Source organism: Balaenoptera musculus, chromosome 13 (genome assembly GCF_009873245.2).
Source record: "Balaenoptera musculus isolate JJ_BM4_2016_0621 chromosome 13, mBalMus1.pri.v3, whole genome shotgun sequence".
NCBI lineage: Eukaryota > Metazoa > Chordata > Mammalia > Artiodactyla > Balaenopteridae > Balaenoptera > Balaenoptera musculus.
The window spans coordinates 30,476,270-30,493,941 of NC_045797.1; the positions used below are offsets into that span (position 1 = coordinate 30,476,270).

The 17,672-nt window shown below is 42.9% G+C and overlaps 1 long non-coding RNA gene across 11 annotated transcripts in view; it reads left to right on the top strand.

Annotated features, from left to right (window-relative positions):
* Positions 1-17,672, top strand: part of LOC118905907 — an 85,931-nt gene that overhangs the window by 38,890 nt on the left and 29,369 nt on the right. For 2 of the 11 annotated variants that reach the window (XR_005022367.1, XR_005022373.1), the window contains exon 7: positions 1,664-1,742. The exons of the other annotated variants lie outside the window; for them this stretch is intronic. This is a non-coding gene — a long non-coding RNA (uncharacterized LOC118905907). The remainder of the gene's footprint in view (positions 1-1,663; positions 1,743-17,672) is intronic. 11 annotated transcript variants of the gene reach the window in all.

Below are 17,672 nucleotides of genomic sequence, written 5' to 3' on the forward strand. Positions count from 1 at the left end.
TATGGTCTCTTCTGCTGGCATCCCAGAAGAGGTTTCCTCCCTCTGCATCCCATTGCTGGCTACAGAATCTTGCCTGTTTTCTAATATAGACCTTTTGCTTTGGATCCTGATCTTATTCTCAACTCCTCTCACTAAACTGTAGCTCCAGGAACTCAGGAACCATATCTGTTTTTTGTTTTTTTTTTAAAAGAAGGATATTTATTTTACTTTTTTTTTTTTAAAGGAATTCCTTTATTTTTATTATTTATTTATTTATTTATGGCTGTGTTGGGTCTTCGTTTCTGTGCGAGGGCTTTCTCTAGTTGCGGCGAGCGGGGGCCACTCTTCATCGCGGTGCGCGGGCCTCTCACTATCGCGGCCTCTCTTGTTGCGGAACACAGACTCCAGACGCGCAGGCTCAGTAGTTTTGGCTCACGGGCCTAATTGCTCCGCAGCATGTGGGATTTTCCCAGACCGGGGCTCGAACCCGTGTCCCCTGCATTGGCAGGCAGATTCTCAACCACTGCGCCACCAGGGAAGCCCCCATATCTGTTTTGTTTGCTGCTGTATCCCAGGACTGAGTAAAGACTTGGCACTTATTGGCCCCTAAAGAAATGTTTATTGAATGAAAAAATGAATATTGATCATGAAGCTTTGGAATCCTGGTTTTTCTTGCTTCATGCTGAAGTCAAGGACCAGATTAAGAACTTAGAGGCCTCGGGACTTCCCTGGTGGCACAGTGGTTAAGAGTCCGCCTGCCAATGCGGGGGACACAGGTTCGCACCTCGATCCGGGAAGATCCCACATGCCGCGGAGCACCTAAGCCCGTGCGCCACAACTACTGAGCCTGCGCTCTAGACCCTGCAAGCCACGGCTACTGAGCCCGTGTGCCACAACTACTGAAGCCCGCGCGCCTAGAGCCCGTGCTCCACAACAAGAGAAGCCACTGGAATGAGAAGCCCACGCACCACAACCAAGAGTAGCCCCTGCTCGCCACAACTAGAGAAAGCCTGCGCACAGCAACGAAGACCCAACGCAGCCAAAAATAAATAATAAATAAATAAATTTATAAAAAAAAACAGAAAAGAACTTTAGAGGCCTAAGCAATAGGAAGATTATGATGTTCCTCGTAATTTTAGCCCTCAGTATATATTTCAAAAAGAATATTAAACACAAAGTAAGTATAAGGAAATCTAGCAAAGTATAAGGAAAACCCAGCAAAATTTTGATATTTACCATGGTGGCTACCTGGATAAATATAAAATAATTTAAAACATTTGTTATTATTGTTTCTGCTTTGCCAGTTCCCTGAGCATGTGCTGTCAGATAATCCTGCCTGGACCAGCCCCTTCCTTACCTTGGACTTCACCTTCATTTCCTCTTAACTCCATCTGCTGAAGCTGCCAGCCAGCCCCTTTCACCCCCCAGTGGTGTCCAGACCACTGAGAGCCCAGCCTGGGCTATGCTCCGGGCTCCCTGGGGCCTTGCCAAGAAGGTCAAGTAGAACATGCACACTGCTAAAGAGTCCCTCACAGTGAGAACTCCCATGCTGAATTGTGATTTATAGTCAGCATAGCATTTTGTGCCACGTGATTACACTTAAGCCATTTTTAGTTGTAGTAATCCGCTTCAGTGATCTTGGATGTGGAAAGTCCAGAAATTTTCCTGTGTTCCTCCTTCCTAGATCACTGAGAGAGAAGTCAAGATGCAGGCCCACTTTGCTTCCTGTATTAACATGGGCCTTGTTGAGACCATTCAGTGAGGTAAGGTATGATTCTGGAAGTGAGCCCAGGCCTCAAATAGGCTGTTCCAAGGCTGTGACCCATAATTAAATCCTATTACTGCTTGATTCCATAGAGTTTAAAATAGTGTTGGAAACCTCCTAGGAAAAAAGCACCACGGTAACTTCTTGGCTGAGGAAGTAGTGTGTGCTGGCCAGAGCAGAAGAGGTAGCCAAGGCTCCCAGGTTCTATTCTGGACCTGTTGATTTGAGGTGTGACATTCAGCAATCTGAGATGGTGTCCTGTATCTCTGATAGTTTCTCATCTTTACCACAGAGACTGTGCTTGCAGGGAGAGAAGCGAACACACTGGTCCCCTGTCCTGTAGGAGAGTCTCATCATTAGAAGTCTTTTCTTTCATTTGAATTTCCACGCCCCCCACCCTTTTTTTTTTAAATGAAGAAATATCTCCCACAGAGTTAATATAGGAACCCAGCAATATCATCCAAGTTTTACTTGACTTCATTTTATCAGAATTGCTTTCCTTTTAGCTGTGTGATTCGATTAGCTTTTGTAAGGGATGGGAACTTTGATAGGGTTTAGGAAAAGGAAGGGAAAATTTGTGTGGAGCACACACCTTGGACAACCAGAGCATAACATGAGGGGACCAGGTACATGATAAACTAGATTGGGAAGAAGACAAACTTACATCCCTGGAGAGCCAGGCATATATTAGATGTCTTGGCATATTTTCTTATTTAATATCATAATACAAATCAGTAAGTTATCATCTCCATTTTTGCACATGGGGAAGCTGAAAAAGAAGTTATGTAACTTGCCCAAGGTCAGACAGCTAATAAAAGGCTGAGCTATGATTTATTTCTCCTCAGGTCTGTCCAATTCCAAAGCCCATGCTGTCTTCATAGAGCTCTTCTGTCTCTGACAAGATGTAAGAAAGGAGGGTGGGGAAAGAAGAGAAGATGGGGAGATACCATCTTTTTTTATCTCACAGCTTTGCTTGTTTAGACGTGTTTAGCCAGAGGATCCTGTTTATAGACTAGTACTAGGTTCTATACATAGATATGGTGCAACAACATATGTGGGAAAGATAACCAATTGACTGTAGGGGAGGATTAAAAAAAGTCTTTGTTCTTTACCTCTAGGTCTTCACTGTAGTGTAACTCACACTGTCAAAACACCACTGGTAACTCTGGTGTACTGTTTAAGGCCCTGTCCTATCATCCAAATAAAACCTGTTCATGTGTTCCAAGGAATAAGCCATGATGGCGGCAGAGGTGAGGGTGTGGTGTGGCCTTACTGCATGAACTGGGAGCTGGTGGCACCTGTCATGTGACTATTACAGTGAATTATTACTGAGTAAACAAGAGATGTCTCCCTTTTGCTTTTTCAAGGGAGACCAGATGGCGGTGAGTGTTGGCCCAGATCCAGGGGAGCCTGGCCTCTGGCTGGCAGAGGAGACAGCTTAAGGGTGTCAGGTGATGGAATAAGAAGAGACAGGGCTGGTCTGTTAAGTGGTATAATTTCAGGGGGCACCAAGAGTATGTCTTGCCGCTCAAAGACTTGCCTCAGCTACTTGCTGTTGCTTGGAATTCCACAGGTGAAATTTCTTTCCCTTAAGTCTATTGAGACCCTATTAAAAATGAAGAAACTCCAGGAAAGGGTTTGATTATGAAGCATCTTGGTCATGTAAGTAGAAGTATGAATGAGTTTATGAGACTGATTTCTGAGAACTAGACTAAGGCAGGGACAGAGAGGAGAAAACATTGTGCCCCCAGTCATAGTGACGGGAAGGAGACACCACTGAGGTTGAGATAATGGCCCTGAAAAGAGAAGTTGGGTTCCTAAAGAAACACCTTGTTTTCTTCACAGTTTTGCCTCAGGAAAGATAAGGAGCTGAGAGTGGGGGGAAATGGAGGCTCTTGAACTCCAGCGGGGGTGCTGGGTAGAGAGATTTCCCCACCAGTGTGCTGGATATGCAGTCATGGTGTTGTCTGGAGAACAGCTGACAGGCAGAATGTAATAAGGAGTGTAGGACCTTTGAGTCTGTGGTTTGCTCTGATGTCCTCAGACAAGACCATCACAGATCTTAGGAAGCAGGAGGCAGCTTCCCATAAATGATGTAAAATGGTGGCGCAAAAGAGGCCACCGATGACGACATGGGCAGGGTACTTCCTCAGTGGCCGCTGGTCACAGACGACTTTTGGTCTTGATTTCCCAATGAGCTGTGCTGAGATAGGGCTTTACCAGAAAGTAAAATAAGCCTTGTCCAAAGCAGTGACAAAGCACTTGGGGTATCCATACAAAGGTGCAGTTCCCTCTTGTTCACTAACTTTGTGGAGCCAAAATAACTAAGCCAGAGGTGCCAGCATAGCACCTGTGATTCAATTTTCAACTTTTTTGGATTGAATTCACTACTGGTTGACTGTTCATCTTTCATTTACCAGTGCTCTCAAACTGCCTTTGTGATATGAATTCTCACATCTTTCCTCCCTCAGGGAGTCTTTGACAGAGACAGCTCAAATCTCAGTGCCTTTCCCAGCTCCTCACAGTTGGGTTCATGGATGCCCTTTACCCTCAGGCTTCAGCTTCTACTTTGTCCACATTTCTACCCTAAGTCTGGAGCATTTTCTTTGGGTCAGACTTTTGGCTTCATTCAGGCCTCTAAGGTTCTCCCTTCTTTCAGCACATTTCCCTAGAGAACTACCTGAAGAATGGTCTCTACCCCTCACCTCCTAAAGTTTGACATAATATGGACCTCCTTCCTTACTGGAATCAGCACAATTCTTTGGAAATTTCTGGATATACCACACCCTACCTCTCTTCCCAACCACCTTAGCCTCATACACAAGATCTAGTGATGCAGCTGGATCTGCTGATCACCAGGATTTTGGAGCCAGTGCCCCCAGCAGGGAGGAACTCCTGGGCATGTGCCCTGAGTGACAGTTCTGCCCACCAGTCTCTGCCTCTCCTCCATCTCACCTTTTCTTTGGCTTTTCCCTGAGAGGACCCCCTAGCCCTGTCCAGGACTGTAACCCCGCTGTCAGCCCCTTATCAGGGGCTGTGGCCTTTGCTTTCCAATCTCTTCTGCGCCAGGTCCCTTCTCCAATACTAGAGACTCTTCCTACAGCTGCGCTTTGGTAAGTAGAGTTCTGCCCATGTACTGATATCCCAGTGTTGACCACCTTGAACTCTGTCTACTGCTCTTTGGGCTAATTAGATGTCTTGCTGGTCTGTACAGCTATGCTTCTGGAACAAGGCTCTTAGGCTTAGTTGAGCCCCTGTCCTGAATTTCATGTTAGCTCTCCAACTGCCTCTGCCTCAAAAAGAGCTTTTAATATGCATTTATAAAGCTCCAAAAGGGAGATAGAGAATATAACATTTCCTAGACTTATTTAACTAGAGAACCTTTTTTTTTTCTGGCTGAAGAAAATTGTTAAAATCTGACAGAGTATGGTGTTTGGTGGAGCACAGTTTTGGGAAATACAAGGCTTTATCCTAAAGGAATGGACATCAAATGGAGGAATTCCAGGTGAAGGTAATGTGACAGTCAGTGAAAAAAATTCTTTGGGGATAGGAAATCTCTCCTGGGGCTCCTCATTCAACAAGTGCCCACTGAGCACCTGCTACTTATGTCTCTCTGCTGGAATCACACCATGTGTTTGAGTACTTACTGTGTGTCTGCATAAGGCCGGCTCTGATCTGGAGTGGAGCCCAAGGTGGAGAAGGAGGTAGGGGTGCTACATTCTTTCTCTCATGTTTAGGTCCTCTTCCCCTTTCCTCCAGCGGAAACAGGAAATGGTGAATGGGGTGATGCCATCATGGCCACAGATACATCAGCTTCTGGATCCAAGGAAGGAGGGCTTCTGTGAGGCTTCTTTCCCTAGGTTTGACCTCTTCCAGGATTTCTCTAGCACTTTTGGGCACCCCATCTCTCCCACTCTGGGACTATTCATCTCTGCATTAGTCTCAGTTCTCACTGCTGGTTCAGGATTTTGACTTTACATATGGGCATCAGTGCCAAGTGGTATGGAGGTCATTTTTATGGAATGGGTGTGACATTATAAATTTTCTACTTTGCCTATGAAATCCCTCTTCTTTTATAGCTCATGGGCGGTCCAGACTATAATAATTTTTTTCAGTCCTTCAGTGAAGATAAACGCATGTCTGGGAAGGGCAGTCTTGCAGCCATTTAAATCTGTCAGGGTGGGTGACTAAGTGTCAAGGGCATAGCTGGTAACCAAAGTGGAAGCCAGTCACTTCCTCTGAATGTCATTCTCAACCAGGACAGGAAAAGATCACTTGAAGCAGATAGAAGTCACTAAGACTCTTGACTAAGACCTTTTGAGACCCTGGTATATGGATCTTTACTGTCACGAGTGAGATCTTTGGTTGGCTGATCTTAACTCAGCTGGCTTGAGCTAATCCTAGAACAAACTAGATGGAAAGGCTCAGCGTTGAACTTTCCCTTAGGTATGGTGTTCTCTGAACATCAACAGATAACATCCTCCACCCACAAAGCCCCACCTTAGGGGCCCTGGCCTGTGACACTTGTCCATTTCTGCCACTTCCTCTGAAAGACCATGGTTTTAACTGTGAAGATCAGTGAGTGAGTTCACTTGCAGGAAGGTGGAAAGAGGGCTTGAAATGGGCATTTAGAGATCTTAAATAGAGCCAGTCAGTTACTTGGTCATTCTATAGGTGTTTATAATTATTAGTTTGTCTATAACTGCAGAAGGCTTTACTTTCCCCAACTAGTCTTTCCTAACAGGCTCCCTACATGAAGACATTTCCTAAGATTCTTTCCTTAGACCTGTTCTCTCCTCCCTCTATAAACTGTCCCTGGGTGATATCATCTGTGCTTATCAAAAACTCTCAGATCTCTATCTCCAACCTAAATCTCTCTTCTTAGTTCCTGACTCATGATGACCATACACTATTGATATTATAACCTGGATGGCTCTTAGGCATTTTAAACTCTACATGTCTTAAGCCAGATTACATTCTTCATCAACCCATCCTCTTCTCCCTATTCCCGCATTCCTTCCTATTTTTATTCCTCTTACTTTGTTCCTTGATTTAGGAGCATCACCATCTAGGTTGATGAGTAAACTTGCTTCTGCATCACTGTCTTGCACTGTTCCACCACCAAGAATTTAATAGGCTCTGAGTGTAATATAAGATGTTTAGGATGTGTGTAGGTGGTTTGTTTCTTTTCTTTTCTTTTTCTTTTTCTTTTCCTTTTCTTTCATGTAATTCTTGTCTGCATGGCATGTATAGTTGAATTCCACAGAGAAATTAACAGGTAGAAAAAATAAAGGTTAATCTGAGGTTTAGATTTTAAGTAAACTGGAAATTCTGGAAAGGAAACATCTGAGGGCTAAAACCTTGGGAGAAAGCTTCGTGGAAGAGGTGAGAGTCGACTGAGGACACCTTAGGTGGGGTAGGGACCGCAAGACCCCTTTGGGAGCATGTGCAATGGTGAAGGGACAATCCTCAGCTTGTTTCTTGTGCAGGCAGAGTGATCAGCACCTCCCCCACCAGCTACTTCTGTTCATCACTGTTGTACCTCATGCAGTTTGATTCTGTTTAAAAGGTTCTGAGAATTGAGTATCGTAGTGTAACCCATTAGTTAGCTGGAACCATCTTTTCCCTTAAACTTTTGGCTCAAGGTGTCATTCTGCAACTTGTGGAAACTCTGATTCCTTCACCCGGAATTCACCAGTTTCTTGGGAGCTCATGTATTTATGGTCACTCTGATTTTGATCTCTTGCTTCCATTAAATTAGTTCAGATTATAGACAGTCTTATTGTCTCAAGCATGCTGTTCCTGTTTCCATCCACATTGAACCAGATGGTAGAACTCAAATATCTCCCAGCTCAAAGCCTTTTTGTGTGTAGCGGACTTTATTAAAGTTTGGCTTAATGGAGAGTATTTTACATTGCAGCAAAGTAAGCAACTTGAATTCTCATACTGGCTATCCCTTTCCCTTAAAGTAATTTGTCCACCTTTCCATTAGGGATTCATTAATATCACCCATACATGTGGCCTTGGTGTCTCTTACAATCTTATCTTTCTTTCCTTTGCAAACCTTCCTTACTCTATTGCCACTAAGCGCTCCAAATACTTCTTACTCTATTATGCGAAGCAATTGAACTCTAACTCCCCCTCCCAGGTTCACCTCTGTATATCCAAGGTTCACTGAAGGGCTCTGCTGAATAAAAAGCTCATCTACTTCTTAGCCACACAAAGTACTTGTAGAACCTCTTATGTGTTTTTCTATATTATCGTCTCTCTTTTGGAAGTATTTCTTGTTTTAAATAGCATTTACTTCTTCTTACCCCAGAAATGGTTTTGCTTTGAAGGATCTGTGGAGGGAAGGTAAGAGGCAATGTGAACATAAGCAGCAGCCTACATAAAACCTATTGTGGGCAATGAAAAAACTCGTCTAACTGGGAAGAAGAATTCTTGTTGGGGAGTAGAGCTCAGAATAAATTCGAAAGTCCAGAAACAGACTTAGGTTTCAGTGGCAAAGGATAGTGTTTAGGACAAATGTCTAACCATTTAAAAGAAAATCTCTGTCACCTTCTAGTAAAATAAATTCTAGATAAATATTTTTATTTTTAAAATTATTATTATTTTCATTTTACTTTTTAAAATTATTTTTTATTGGAGTATAGTTGATTTACAATGTTGTGTTAAAGATTTTTACATAAAAACTAAAGTGATAAGTGTACTAGAAAATAGTTTTTTTAGTGTGGTACCAAAAGCAGAAACCATAAAGGAAAAAGTGTGGTGGATTAGCTTTAAAAAAATCACAAGTACCATAAACAAAATAAAAAGTAGGTGTCAACTGGTTAAAAAGAGTTTTCAACATATCTCTAATGTGTACAACGCTCTTACAAATCAATAGGAAAAAAACACAAAAAGAAAATGGGAAAAGTCATAGAAAAATAAATATAAATGACCAATAAAGCATATAGAAAAAAGCTGTTATTTATAATCCAGAAAACACAAACAGAAATGAGATATCATTTTTCAACTGCTTTTTTTTTTAAACATCTTTATTGAAGTATAATTGCCTTACAATGGTGTGTTAGCTTCTGCTTTATAACAAAGTGAATCAGTTATACATATACAATATGTTCCCATTTCTCTTCCCTCTTGCATCTCCCTCCCTCCCACCCTCCCCATCCCACCCCTCTAGGTGGTCACAAAGCACCGAGCTGATATCCCTGTGCTATGCGGCTGCTTCCCACTAGCTATCTATTTTACATTTGGTAGTGGATATATGTCCATGACACTCTCTTACCCTGTCACACCTCACCCCACCCCCTCCCCATATCCTCAAGTCCATTCTCTAGTAGGTCTGTGTCTTTATTCCCGTCTTGCCACTAGGTTCTTCATGGCCTTTTTTTTTTTTTCCTCAGATTCCGTATATATGTGTTAGCATACTGTATTTGTTTTTCTCTTTTCTGACTTACTTCACTCTGTATGACAGACTCTAACTCCATCCACCTCATTACAAATACCTCCATTTCATTTCTTTTTATGGCTGAGTAATATTCCATTGTATATATGTGCCACATCTTCTTTATCCATTCATCTGTCGATGGACATTTAGGTTGCTTCCATGTCCTGGCTATTGTAAATAGAGCTGCAATGAACATTTTGGTACATGACTCTTTTTGATCTATGGTTTTCTCAGGGTATATGCCCAGTAGTGGGATTGCTGGGTCGTATGGTAGTTCTATTTGTAGTTTTTTAAGGAACCTCCATACTGTTCTCCATAGTGGCTGTATCAATTTACATTCCCACCAACAGTGCAAGAGTGTTCCCTTTCCTCCACACCCTCTCCAGCATTTATTGTTTCTAGATTTTTTGATGATGGCCATTCTGACCGGTGTGAGATGATATCTCATTGTAGTTTGGATTTGCATTTCTCTAATGATTAATGATGTTGAGCATTCTTTCATGTGTCTGACAAATATTAAAAAGAAGAGGGGCTTCCCTGGTGGTGCAGTGGTTGGGAGTCTGCCTGCTAGTGCGGGGGACACGGGTTTGAGCCCTGGTCTGGGAGGATCCCACATGCCGCGGAGCGGCTGGGCCCGTGGGCCACAGCTGCTGGGCCTGCGCGTCTGGAGCCTGTGCTCCGCAACGGGGGAGGCCGCGATGGTGAGAGGCCCGTGCACCGCGATGGAGAGTGGCCCCCGCTTGCCGCAGCTAGAGAAAGCCCTTGCACAGAGACGAAGACCCAACATAGCAATCAATCAATAAAAATTAAAAAAAAAAGAAAAAAAAAAAAAAAAGAAGAAAATATTTATTACTGTCGAGGGCTGGAGGAAACAGGATCTCATACTCTGTTGCTGGGAATAAATATTAATACATTCTCTCTGAAGTTCAATTTGGCTATACGTATCAGATTTAAAGTATACATGCTCTTAAACCAGCAATTCAACTTCTAGGTATTTATCCCAAGGGCAAGTGTACAGAGATGTATGTGTGACGATATTTATTACAGAGTTTATAAAGCAATCAAAATAGCCATTGATAGGGGATTGGTCAAATAAATAGTGGTATGTCCATACAGCGATACACGAAGTAAATATATAATTATTGTCACAGAAAGATGGCTACAATATATACATGAAAAAATATATAGCATATGAACTTATTTCAGTTGAGATAAATATAGCCATAGCTATGTGTATATATTTTAAAAATCATGCAACACATTGTTAACAGAAATTATCTTTTCTAATTCAGAAAAAGAAAAGCCACTTTAAAAAAATAGGGGACTTCCCTGGTGGTGCAGTGGTTAAGAATCCGCCTGCCAATGTAGAGCACAAGGGTTCGAGCCCTGGTTTGGGAAGATCCCACATGCCGCAGAGCGACTAAGCCCATGCGCCGCAACTACTAAGCCTGTGCTCTAGAGCCTGCGAGCCACAACTACTGAGCCTACGTGCCACAACTACTGAAGCCCGCGTGCCTAAAGCCCGTGCTCCGCCAACAAGAGAAGCCATCTCAGTGAGAAGCCCGTGTACCACAATGAAGAATAGTCCCCGCTCACCACAACTAGAGAAAGCCTGTGCTCAGCAACGAAGACCTAACGCAGCCAAAAAAATAAATAAATAAATTTATTTAAAAAAAAATAGGAAATAGATTCTGACTTGAGGGTGGTAGGTGGGCTGAAACCAGACAATTTTTTTTTTAAACCTTGATGGGCTAGGTAAGGAATAGTGGTGATAAAAGTAGGCAGGTTTTATGGTGTGAATGAGTGAAATGAATGAAGTGAAAAATGAGGTTAGGGAAACCAGTTAGGAATCTATAGTGGCAGTCCAGGCCTGAAATATGAAAATAAGGTGTCAGCTGGAGTAGGCAATGGGATTATAAGGAAAAGAACCAATCTGAAGGACATTTCATAGAAGAACCCACCGATCTGGTAGTCTGTCAGGCAGGAAGAGGATAAAGAAGAAAGAATAACAAGTCACTGATAATGCCAAAGTGTTTGTCTGCCCTGTGAAGTTGGAAAATTACTCGTCATGACAGGTATGGGGTAACTGGAAAGGAGAACCACTCTTCTAGAAGGGGAGACAAATTTGTTTCTTGGAGTTGAATTTGAAGGGCTAGAGATATATCTGAAAAGAAGTGTTCTTTAGGGTGGGGATTCCCATTTGGAGAAAAAGTTACCTGTAAAAATAGAGGTAATAGGAGTGGGAACTCTCTAGATTTGACACCCTTGAGATTCTTGAAGGAGGGGTGGGTCATATCTTGGTTCTCCCTTTCCTGTTGGCAGTCTTGGCAGACTCTGGAGAGGAGTGTGGCATTGGTCTCAGTTGGAACCTGAGAGTAGAGCTTGAGGAGAGATAGGATTGGGCAGTAATCATAATAAAACAACAGCCACAGCATTATTTTAAAATCAATCTGCCATTTACAAAGGCCATTATATACAGCAGCTTATTTAACACAATCCTGTATACGATGCTTTATTACTTTACTCCTTACTAGAACTGAAGTTCAGTTAGAGAATTAGGACTCAAACTAAGGTATTCAGGGCTCAAATTCCATTTCTCATTTTTCTACTCTCCATCTCTTAGAGTTGAATTTTCCAAGGAGGGAAAGACTAGAGCAAAAGCTGTAGCCTGGAGCTAGCAGTACCCACAGTTAAGAGGTGGAAAAAAGAAGAGAGCCAGGGAAGACATCAAGTCACTCACAGTCACTGCCCTGTCCCCTGTCTCTTGTAGGCCCTGACATTCCTCTAACCAGAGAATGTTGGATGTTCCATTGAATTCAAAAAGAAAAAAAAAGTCCTAATCTATTCATAAATAGCTTGAGGTGTTTTAAGTAAGGTTGTCTAGTTTGGTTACAGCAGAGTTAGGGTGGTAACTTAGTGTTTTACTGAATTCTGGCTTCATTCTTTTGAGAGCAGTACAATAAAAGCATATTGACTTCGACCCATGAAAGAAGGGCTTGTCTGAATTAATTACATGAAAAAAATATTTTTTTTTGTGAAGTCATTAGGTTTGTTTACTTTTGGAATCACATGGTTAACTCACTTGTGTATGCATTAGCTTGTAGAGATCCTAAGAAGACCTGCTTTAATGGGTAGAAAACCAGAAAACCAGAATCAGTAGTTGTGGCACGTAGGCTCACTGCAGTTTTCCAACTGACAGTCATATTTATGGGATTAAATTATTTACCTAACCCATCCTGATAGCATAGACACAAAAAGCAGTTATTTCCTGTCAGAAGTTTGAACCAACAGGGTCCACTTTAAAGAGGTTCTTAGGCAATTGCCAGACTGGTGTCTGCTAAGAATCTTGCAAGGCATCCTTGCCGCCGAGTGGTTGGAAACTGTGGATGAATGAATGAGTGAGTGAACGAGTGAAGGACTGAAGGAATCTTTCTCCCCAGGCATGTTGAACTGTGTGAAGCATTCTTTCCACAACCTCACACTATAGCTTGGCTGGGTGGTTTGGGGACAAGTCTTAGATTCTGTATTGGCGGGGGGGAGGAAATGGGGGCACCATGGGAAGTTTCTGCTCTGTGAGCTGGTGACTCCGTAGAGAGGGGACATTTCCAAAACCAGTATGCTGGTGTCACTTGAGTCCCAGTCTCATGATCTTTCCTCCTAAAAAGATCAGGCTGATGAGAAAGTCTCTGGAGCAAGTAAGGAGGCCCATGGAGGTAGGCGATTTCCTGTTGGCAACCTGGGTCTTACTCAAAGAAAGCAACTACTTTATAAGTCCTCTGTAGAGGCTCTCCACTACCTTTCCTCCTCACTGCTTGGATTCTAAATTGGGAGCCTCTCGGGCTCATCCCTGGCTTTTGCTTACCCAGCCTGGCCCTGCGCTTTGGCTGTGTGCCATTGGTGATTTTATTTTAGGCCTGCTGGAAATTACACCCTCTACAAGGGTAAAGCAAATTGGGAGGTTCTGGTTCTGGCTGTAGAGGGACTGGGGCCTGTCACCTGGCCCTGCCCTGTGTTTCCTGGCATGCTTTCCTGGCCACCTTTTTACCCTTACACAGTCCTCCAAGCCCGTATTTCTGCCTGGGTGAGGATTAAAGACTGGCTTCTTCAGCGGGACTGTGGGGGCAGGAATCAGTGCTTTGGAAGAAGCTTCTGACACCAATCTCCATGTTCTGCTTTAGGAAAATTATTGATTTCATACAGATGATCTAACAGTTATATTGAGGCTGGTTGGGGGACGAGGACATGGAGATTCTTCATATCCACAAAAGGATTTACCACTGGGTTTCTTTAAGCACTGAACCTGCTTTTCAAAATCAAATTTGATTTTCATGCTTTAAATAATGTGCAGTTATTTGTATCAGAAAAAAGCGTTTGAGATTTTCTAGGCAGACTTCCTTGTTTCAGAAATGAACACACTTCGGGAGGTCCAGGAATGGCAAAGCCGTGCCTGTGCCAGGGAGCTGAACACTCAGATCGTGTGAAGGGACTGAGGCAGAAGGGGCAGACGGTGTGAGAGGGCGTCTCATTCCCTCCTGGAGGAGCGTCTCTTGGGCTGTTTTTCAGGTGAGGCAGGGAAGATGCACTCCTTCCCCCGGAATGCCCTGCTCACATCCCTCAGATTGGGTAATTCCTGCTTCATTGACTTCTACCTTAGTCTTTTCAGACTGAACACCAAATGACATGGTAATGCCTTAGTATTTGATATTTTTAAGGCACATTTAAATAAGTGAAAACCTAAATTACAGGATGTGAATGACTGAATGCAACTTTGTGAAATTCAATGTGTAAAAAAAAGCCTAATACTAAGTTAGCAAAATGTCAGTGGAGGATCTTCAGGGGGCCTGATTTAATTGGTTGAGTAGATCTATTATTAGAATTATCCAATCTATAATAATAATCATTCATTTATCAATTATTTATTAACTGCAGAGAGTTTTATGATAATTTGATATAAACTGATAGGTATAAGACTAATGCTGTGGAGCTCAGAGAGGAGAGATGATTTTTACCTTTGGATCTAGAGAATCCGGGTTTTGTGAAAACAAGTTTCTTTGTCTTAACACTTTAAATGATCTTGCTTATACACTAGTCAGAGGTAGTGTTGATACAAAGGAAAATCTATTCTCCTCATTTATATTATTAAAGTTCTGAATTAATCGCAACACAGTGTATTTATTTTCACCGTGTTTCTTTGCTAATCTCTAGAGCAGTTTTCCGAAGAGCAGACCTTTGGTAAATAAGAGCAGTCCACTCTCTTTTATTAGATAGTGTCTCTGCAGCTAGCAGATGGAGGCAAGGGTGTGGACCCCATCAGGGAGGCCACTCTTTCAAGAAGCTTGTCTGTGAAGAGAGGAGAGTTGGTGAAGGGGGGACACAGGATCTAGGGAGGGTTATTTGTTTTTTGAGACCCAAGCATGACCTTGTGCTGTGGGGAAAGAGCTAGGAGAGAGGGAGAAGTTGAAGACAGAAAAGAGAAATAAAAATTGTTGAGCAAGGCTCCAGGGGAGAAGGGTCTACTGTATCCTAAGAATCGGTAGAGAGATTAAACTTGAACTGAACAAAGGACAAAGCCATCGCTGATTTTAACTGCATCACCACCGCAACACCGTTTATTGCTTTCCTACCTTTTGCTAGTACTCTCTTGAGCACTTTTAACTCTCATTTGATAGGGGTGAGGGATGTGATGGGGCAGAGGGATTTGGTAAGATTTTGAGGAGACAGTTTCTTTCTGTTGGGCTTTGTTTTTTCTGGGCAGAAGAAATTGAAGTCATCTGCCGGGAGCAGGTGGGATATGGGGACAGTAGCATGGTTTTTAAAATCTGTTGTGCCAATGGCTGTAATCTGGAGACAGGGAGGAGGATAGCTGAGCCGTGCTAAAGACCCAGCTAATATTGGAGACAGTGACTTTCTAGAGGAAGTAGCCCTCATGATGAATGACTGCTTTAGCAGTGCTCAGCAACTTGGGGGTTAAAGCAGAGGACATTCGTATTCAAACAGGAGCTGTGTTTTGTGGGGCAAATGGAAGACTTGGAGTAAGGGGCGTCTCGGATATTGGTAGTAGAGTGGTTGTCTACTTGACTAGAGAAAGAAGTGAATCTAGGAGAGGACTGATAGGCAGCAAAACGATGAGGGGGGTGGGTATCGAGAGGCTGGAAATCTCAATGAAGTTGAAGAAAAACTGTAGAAGACAAGACAAGGAGAGGTAGAAATATAGGAGGATATAGGAGAACATGAGCAGGCAAAAGGTGTGACTTGGAGTGGAAAGGCAGACTCTGATCAAGGGGCCAAGTCCTTGATAACCAGGAGGTCAATAGCTTACAGAGATGAGGAGGAGCGTTGTTGTTTGGTATAGGCCTCAGCAAAGGAAGGATTTTTTTTAAGGTTATAGGAATAATGACGTTAAAGCAGCATTGAGACAGACCATCTGTTTCTTCTTTTGGTACCACTGGATACTGAAGGATGATTTTATGGCAGAACCTTCATTGTTCAGAAACCAAGTTCCTTAAGGACTGTCAGGTTTCAGCTAGGGGAAAGGAGGCCAGAACCATCTTTTAGGCCTGCCTTCTGCACAGCTGGCCTAAATACTATGGAGTTTCAGTAGTGGGGCGGCAGGTAGTTCTGGCCAAGTGGGATGGCCTCCACAAAGTATTGGGCCTGTAGGCACAGTTTGCAGCAACAGGGACTAAGTACTCTTGCAGGCAAAATCCCATTTGGCCACTAAGGTTTTTTGAACTGTTCAGGATCAGATTGGGGCCAGTGCTAATCATCTGTGAGAGGCTGAAGGGAAACTTTAAAGGTTTCTTGCTTGAAACTTTAGGAGTCATTTGACTCTTGAGCCTTTCTGTTCCTATGGGGTCTGGAATGTATTTTTCCCTCCACAGTGACAGCAAATAATGCCCTAAAGCCCACATTTGAAAGGGTCTGGAAATACTCAGATTATTGTTTATAAAGATGTTTTTGGATTTTCAGTGGCTCAGGATTTCTTTGACATTGTTAGTACATGACTCCAAACATTTAAGAAAGAAGCCTCCAAATAGATGAAAACGAGCAAGCAAGTAAAATCCTCACAATTCTTTTGCTCCTTCTTAACTTGATTAATTTACACCACCACCTTGGCTGTAAAACCAGACGTGAACAGCTCAGAAAATGATTGCCTAACCAGCCATTTCACCACAGGAACCTACTAAGCACAGCTATGTGGCCCCTAGCAGAAGAGGCTGTGTGGCTCAGAGCTTGGAATGCATTGCTCCCATGGCAGTACTTTCTAAATTGTTTGTAATTGGTTTTGTCACATAAAAATGAGAAACTTCTGTATGGCAAAGTCATCATAAACAAAGTTAGAAGACAACCAACAGGCTGGGAGAAAATTTTTGCAATGTATGTGATAAACAATGGATTAAGGGACTTTCCTGGTGGTACAGTGGTTAAGAATCCGCCAATGCAGGGGATGCGGGTTCGAGCCCTGGTCCGGGAGGATCCCGCATGCTGTGGAGCAACTAAGCCCGTGCGCCACAACTACTGAAGCCCGCATGCCACAACTACTGAAGCCCGTGCAATCTAGGGCCCACGTGCCACAACTACTGAAGCCCGCACGCCACGACTACTGAGCCTGTGTGCTGCAACTACTGAAGCCCACGCACCTAGAGCCCGTGCTCCGCAACAAGAGAAGCCACTGCAATGAGAAGCCCGCGCACCACAATGAAGAGTAGCCCCCACTCGCCATAACTAGAGAAAGCCCACGCGCAGCAACAAAGACCCAGTGTAGCCTAAAAAAAAAAAAAAAAAAACAATGGATTCGTATCTGTAATCTATAAAAGGTTTCTAAAAATCAATAAGGAAAAGACAACAAATCCTATAGAAAATGGGCAAAAAATACAAATAGGCAAGTCACAGCAGGGCAAACTAGAATTTTGTCTAAAGAAGTGCTTATCCTTGAGCACAGAGTTCTCTGGACAAGAATGTTTATTGCATTGGTAAATATCCACGAGTAGGGACTGTGAAATGCTATGTGGCCATGAAAACATTGAAGTAGGTTCTGTATCAGTGAAAAGAGCAAGTATACCCTACAGGACTGCTATAAAGAGCCTAGTGAGACTAGGGGTCCTGAGTTTTCTGGGGACAATTCCAGCTTTATTTTCAGTCAGTACATTTTGTTAGATATGCCACAAAATGTAACCTTTTTATGCCTTCATAAGGCCTTAATGTAAATAAATTCACATCCATCCCCCCCCCAAAAAAAAGAAGAAGCAAGTACAGAGCAATATGAATAGAATGTTCCTATTAATTTTTTTTTTTTTTTTTTTTTTTTAGTTAAGAAGTGGATTTATTTAGAGAGAAACACACTCCGCAGACCAGAGTGTGGGCCATCTCAGAAGGTGAGAAAGGCACCAGGGTATGGGGTTGTCAGTATAAAGTAGGTATAGAGTAGGTAATTTCATAGGCTAATGAGTGGGAGGAGTATTCCAGCTATGTTAGGAAGGG